Source organism: Cyanistes caeruleus, chromosome 4, assembly GCF_971803275.1.
Source record: "Cyanistes caeruleus chromosome 4, bCyaCae1.hap1.1, whole genome shotgun sequence".
In the NCBI taxonomy this organism is placed as follows: domain Eukaryota; kingdom Metazoa; phylum Chordata; class Aves; order Passeriformes; family Paridae; genus Cyanistes; species Cyanistes caeruleus.
Genome location: NC_141704.1, coordinates 18,050,832 through 18,057,639, shown reverse-complemented (window position 1 = coordinate 18,057,639; position 6,808 = coordinate 18,050,832). Strand labels below are relative to the sequence as shown.

Below are 6,808 nucleotides of genomic sequence, written 5' to 3'. Positions count from 1 at the left end.
AGACATAATGTATTTGAAACTTAAGCAAATACTTTGGCAGTTGACTAGGATATGTTAGGTTGCCAGTATCTCAAACCAACCTCAGAAAAGTATCTAAAGGCAAATCTACTGTAAGCAGAGAGCACAGGAAGAAAATGATCATTAAAATCTCCAACATTTTATAGCATGGCATCTACAAAACAAAATGAAGCTAAAGAGGAGGCAAAAAGTCAAAGGACCAACGTGAATGAGAAATTTTTTAATTGAGAATAAGTTCTGCAAAGTGTAAAGTACACAATTAAATATTTTAGTGGTGATTAAGCCATTATTTCTGTAACAGTAGAAGCTTACAAAAAGTTAACACTGTATGGCTGTGGAATAGAATAACACATTTGAAAATAAGACTTAGCAAAAAATAAGTATGTGTAGAGCTTTTATCTCTCATCTGTATAATTTGCTTTTTAAAATTATTGCTGTTCTGAAGGACGGGGAGGACACTGACAGGAGAAATTTTTAAAATTTTTGAAATAGATAGATTTAAAATTAAAAGCTGATTTTTGTGCAATGAAGTTGCATAAATAATACCATAATTTTTATTTTATTATTTGCTGAAGTTATGCTAATCCATCATCATCCCCAAATAAAACTGAAAGAATATATTGCAATAGTTATGTGAATTGCAGCACTTAACCACACTTTATCTGATTCCTCTCATTTGGAGGTAATAGTTGAAAGAGAAAGGGGAAGAAGAGGATGGAAGAGTGAAACTCAGGTCCTTGGAAAGAACAAAAAGGCCTCATGGTGTAATAAGAGTTAGGCTTACATTCTGTATGTATCATTTACAGGAAAATTTGTCCAGTTCTGGTTAGAGCCGTTTTTCCCAGAGACAAGTTAAAAATCAAGATTTCAAAATAAAGACTCATTGTGTTTATAACTGGTTTTCTCGTGAATGTTCTTAATCTTTCTTAGAGAGAGCAATAATCACTTCTAAAAACAATAGTTCCAGTGACCCTGCATTTATGTGCATTCATGTAGTTCATACCAAAGAAAGTAAGGAATTGCAAATAAAAGAATTTTCTTCTAATAGGCTTTCTGACATTCTCAGTTCTTCACTTGGAATTGTTGCAGAGAAACTCAATTTAAGATATAATTTTAAATAATGAGTTATTACATCTAAACTGCCAATTTTGGCCCAAACTGGCTGGAAAAAAGGCCCTTCACCTCTCACTATGACATTTTGCAGGAGGATTTCAATTATAGCCATGTATTTTGAAGGCTGTTGAATCTAATTGGAGAAATTCTCTTGATCAGACTTTTCTAAGTGTAAGTGGGTAATCTGAAAACTTAACAGTATATACAATTGTGAATTTTATCGGTTTCAGTGCTTTACTTTGATTTCCCAAAAGCCACAGCATTTAGTTTACTTCTGAAGCAAGTGACTGAAGCACCTAACAGAACGCCAGACAGATAATTTTATGTCTCAGCAGTGGTGAAAGGAGTTAGTTAGGGATCTGTGTGATGTTTCTTGGATTACAGTATCCTAAGACATGACTTCCATGACTGATAAGGACTTTCAGCTCTGCTATCATGATGGCTCACACGTTATTATCTCTCTTGATTGTGTGGTGTCAACACTTTATATCCAGGAGTATTTAAATATGTTATATATAATATGTGTTTTGGGAGTATCGACTTATCGCGCAGAGCAGGATACTGCACTAACAAATTCCTACACATCACAACAGTCATATCTTGCACCAAAAGTTTTTCTGTACCCAGGCATTTGATACCCACTTGAACTCAAAATATGATAATGACCTTGTCCCATATCCTCATGACCTACACTTAAAAATAAATCACCGTGTCTCACTGCATTGTTATTGAACATCACTGAGATGGCTAATTTAAAAGCCATAAACTTATCATTATAGGTTTCCCTATATCCTTTTGTTGGAGACCATTAATGAATGGCATTTCTTCTTTTTCAGGTCATAGTTTATTTATGAGAACAATTGATTTAGCAATACATAGAAGCATCAAACTTTAAATAGATTACACAGTTCATGCTTCATAAATCACATTGGTCACACATTCTTAACTTTTACAGAAAGCCCAACTGTTTGAGTATTTTACTCTAACAACATGGATGACCCTCTCACAATTACATTAAAACCCAATTATTTTTTTTAGTTTAACTATAGACAGATTTTAAATGTGTAATTGCATTTAGAAAATCTTTGCCTAAACATTCTTGAAATGAAGTGCATCAGCAGGATTTCACAGTAAGAAACACTACTATTTTTACAGCAGTATTGCTTTCATAACAGTACTATGTATTCTGCAAAGTGTTTGTATACTTCACATTTTATCTGTTGTGGATGATGTACTGAAAGTGGTATGTTATATATTTATTCACACTTCATTTTAGGGCTGACAATTGTAGCATATACTTCCCTTCTCATACTTTACCAATTACCTTACCCCTGACCTGCATGAATGTAATTTTCTGCATTAATGAGAAGTAGCTGTCTCTGTGAAGAGCCTGAGCTGAGTAAACACTGTCAGCTGTGTCAAATGGTGCTGATAAACAGCTTTCACTCTTTATTTATGGCTGCCGGTGCTGATGGAGGAATTCACACTTATTCAAATATCTGTTTATTTGCAAGCAAGGGACTACTGTGAAGTCCTGAAGACTAAGGAAGCCTGTATTCTAGTTTGGGGTATATTCTTACAGGGTTGCATGAACTTTGTGTTCTGGGAAGTCTACAGCTGTTATGAAGCAGTTTCTGGGTTGAATGGGAAGCAACAACAAATTTGGAAATACAAATTTGAGCTTGACAAGGATTTGAAGTTATACTTCATTCAGAAATTAGAATTAGTCAATTAGTTAACATTCAAAACCAATTTTTGTTCCCAAAATTATAATTGAAACCTTAAAGTGTTCATAACTCCTCACAGAACAGAAATTCCAGTACTTTTTCTCATTTATAGGTGTTTAAATGTTGAGAAGAATAGCCTGTGAAGGAAAAGGAGACATTGCCAGTGATGATCCCCTAGAAGTTCTCCATTCTTCTGTAGGCTTTCAAGAACCTGTAAACCTCAGTGGTAGCAATTTACCATCCAAAATACAAATAATCTGTGTGAGGAGCAGAGAGATCAGTTCAAAATAGAAAAAAGAAGGTACTTTACAGAGTTAATTAATGAAATGTGATGTGAAGGCAGATGATACTAGATGCTTTAAAAATTGACAAATTCACAATATTATTAAATGCATATTGGGAAGAATCTAACATCAGGGATGTAATATCTAACATAGTTTTATTCAACCTGGTGGTGGTTGCACTTGCAGAAAAATAACTGAGAACTAAGACACTGTTTTCGGACATGGATGCAGAAATTTTTTTTTTTTTTTAATGTAATACTTATTTATTCATACTACTTCACACTGGGCAATGTTCAAATGTTCAACTCCTGAAGACGTCAATATGAAAATTACCTGCGATCCTTTGATGTTAAAGTTGCTAGCCACTGTAGGATTTGTCTTGCCTTCTGAGGTACTTTGAAATTCTCCTATTCATCAGGACTTACACAGAAGGATTAGATTTCTAAAGAACAAAACAGGCAATGTCAAATTTGGGCAGCATGTGAAATATTGGAACAGCACTTCAATGCATGTTCCTATGCAAAGTCTCCAGGAAAACATTGGCTAAAAAGAAGGTATTCTGGGAAATCAACAAAAAATGGTCAGATAATTTGGCTCAAATTTGGCTGTATCCAGCCTGACTAAACATCTTGAGTATTTCTGTCAATTCTTCCTCAAATACCTGGAGAATATATTTAAAGGAAACAGCAATTTCAGACTGTAAGCTGAGTATTTTTCCATTTGGTTTCCTATTCCACCTACTTGATTAAATTTCAGCTTCAGAACTGCCCTATTGCTCTTCTAATTAGGCTGCAGATACACAACTTCAGTGGAAAAGTTGTCAGTTTCTCCCAGACAGGCTGCTTTAGTGATTGTATCACCTCTGCTTGAAAAGTGGGAGCTGTAACTTTGAACTTCTCTATTCCAAAATGGGAATAGACCTGGGGCATTTTTGATTTCTTTGGCATTCTGTGGTAGGTCATAGAAAGATGAACAACAGCTCCATCTCAATATCTGTTGACACTGGAATTATCTTAAAAAGTACCTAAAAACTGAATTGTTGAGATTTCTGAAGATGGCAGAAATACTTAAGCGCACAAAAGAGGTTCAGATTTGTTGTGGTGCTGTTTTCACTGACAATCTCTTTGTGCTCTTACCTGTGATGGGAGCTCTGATCCACCTCTGGGAATCCTTCCACTTCCTGTTGTCTGCATGTATTAGGAGGCTTATGCAGCCTCTCTGGGGTTGTATTAATGGTGGAAGGGTAGCTGAATGATGCTTGAGAAGAGGATTATTTTTAAAGATTATATTTTTAAATATTTTTCTTCTGATATCCTCATTAGTTAATATTTAGGGTATCTGCGTTTAGATATAAAGCTCTCACTGCAGCCTGTAATTCTTACCGTAGCTGTAATTCTTATGACTCACAATGATTGGAACTTGTGGGTTGTCTCTTTAGCTTGTATGCCCTAAAGAAGGTATACTAACATTCAAACCTCTTGAAAATATTTTAAACAACTCTATAATTATTGTTAGTTTTGGCTCTAATTGTTTTGCTCTGTTAAGCTTCTGAAATATCCTGACTTAGTTACTTAACGAATCTAAAGCAGCAGGCAGATGGCTTTTCATCTATTGTTAAATTTCAGGGGCTTACTAGTGCTAATTATTTTGAAATGGATTCCTAGGATATTATGCATTATTTCAATGAATAATGCAGGACTGGCAATTTATTGGCAGAACATTCACAGGAGTGCCATAAATCTAGAAATAACATAAAAGCTGAGTGGATACATATTTTAAAAACACAGCTTGGGGAATCACATTTGGGCAATGCTACAAACCTCCTTATGAGGGTGCATATTTTTAGATATAATCAAATCAAGAGATTGTCAGTGAGAGATTGGAGTTTATTCTACATATTATTATGACAGCTAAGAGACAGTTATTGAAATTGAATATTATATACTAGATCCTGTGCAAACTCAAGAGGTAGAAAGACAGAATCTGTGCTGCCAAGATCTTGCCACTCAAATATAATCCCAAGTGCATCACTTGTACACAGTCACACACAGGTGAGAGGTAACGAGAAGAAATGCACAGCTGATGTCATAGCCTGTGTTTTCCAGGCAGCAGCAGACCATGTTTTTTGTAAGCATATCTTCAAAGGAGACAGCAAGAAGAAAAATGGTAAGAGCGAATGAAATAGCTCTGCAGTTGTTCAAGGTGAGCCCTTTCCAAGCTTGAAGAGCAGTTAGAGAAGCAAACAGAGAAATCCCCTACTAAATATAAATAGAGGGAGTAAAAATAGAAAAAATGTTTTTATTATTTTGTTTGGAATGAAGTATGATTTTGTAAAAGACATTTTAATCTAGGAATGCTGACACTCATGAAAACACACCTGGATATGTTTTGGGATTGAAAGCAGCATGAGCTCTACCTCATAGGAACTCCATTTGGTTGCACTGTAGGGAAATGTTGTTTTTAATATAGAAATAGTATTTAAAGACATTTAAATTATCTAAAAGTGGCCACTAATGATACAGGGTACTAATCTTTACTATGCTGCAGTATGAGCACTTCTGTGTTCCTTCCATTAGATTTGCCTGTGGTATGGATGTAAACTTTTAGGACTGGTTCATAACAAACCTTAGTGTAAGGCAAATACTATAATACCAATAGAGGAAATAGATATAAAGGGATGTATTTTTAAAAAAGATGATGATATAGAACAAATAAAAATGGCAAGATAAAAAAGAAATCCTTGATTTATAAAACAAAACAAAGGAATCTTATTAGTTTCAGTTGTGGAAATGTATTGAAAAATTTGGGCAATAAATTGAATATTCTAAGAATGACAGCCACTACATTCTTTCAAGACTACTGATTACTACTTTTTATAATTAATAAATTCAATGTAAGGTTCCTAGTACTTTTCAGCACTTGAATTTACCATAGATTTGTAGAAACCATACCACTGCAATGTATTGTAGCAGAAATAGCACAAGGCCTAAGGCCTTTCCAAGGAGTAAAACAATTAGTGAGGCAGGATATTATCAAGGTAAGGTAGCAGCAGTGAATATATATGACATTAAAAAAGTATTTTATTTCTATTAAATATTATGGTATTTGTGCATGTTTGATGCCAATTTACAGAGAGCAGCTACTTTAAACTTGGATGTTCATAAATTATATAAATTCAGAATTTTCCTTTGTCCTGATCTACTCAGATTTTATGTGGAGATGTGTATGCAAAATGGTTATTAGGAAAAGTTAGCATGACTATTTTCACACAATCACAAAGTTGGAAGAGATGTTCAAGATCATCAAGTCCAACCCAGTCCTAACACCTTAACTAAACCATGGCACTGAGTGCCACATCTAGTCTTTTACAAACACATCCAGGGATGGTGACTCCACCCCCTCCCCAGGCAGACCATTCCAGTACTTTTTCGCTCTATCTGTGAAGAACTTTTTCCTAACGTCCAACCTAAATTTCCCTTGGTGCAGCTTAAGGCTGTGTCCTCTCATTGTCAGTTGCTGTCTGGTGAAAGAGACCAAGCCCACTTTACAGCCACCTTTCAGGAGGCTGTGGAGAATGATAAGGTCACCTCTGAGTCTCCTTTTCTCCAGGCTAAACAACCCCCGCTCCCTAGTGTCACTAGGAAAGTGACACTTTCCCTAGTGTCT

General features: G+C 35.1%; 1 long non-coding RNA gene across 1 annotated transcript; it reads left to right on the top strand.

Annotated features, from left to right (window-relative positions):
• Nucleotides 1–2,588: 2,588 nt before the first annotated feature.
• On the top strand, nt 2,589–5,879 carry LOC147653452 (uncharacterized). Its single transcript, XR_015286172.1, has 2 exons — nt 2,589–2,699; nt 2,971–5,879. It is a non-coding gene; the product is annotated as an uncharacterized LOC147653452 (long non-coding RNA).
• The last annotated feature ends 929 nt before the right edge of the window (nt 5,880–6,808 follow it).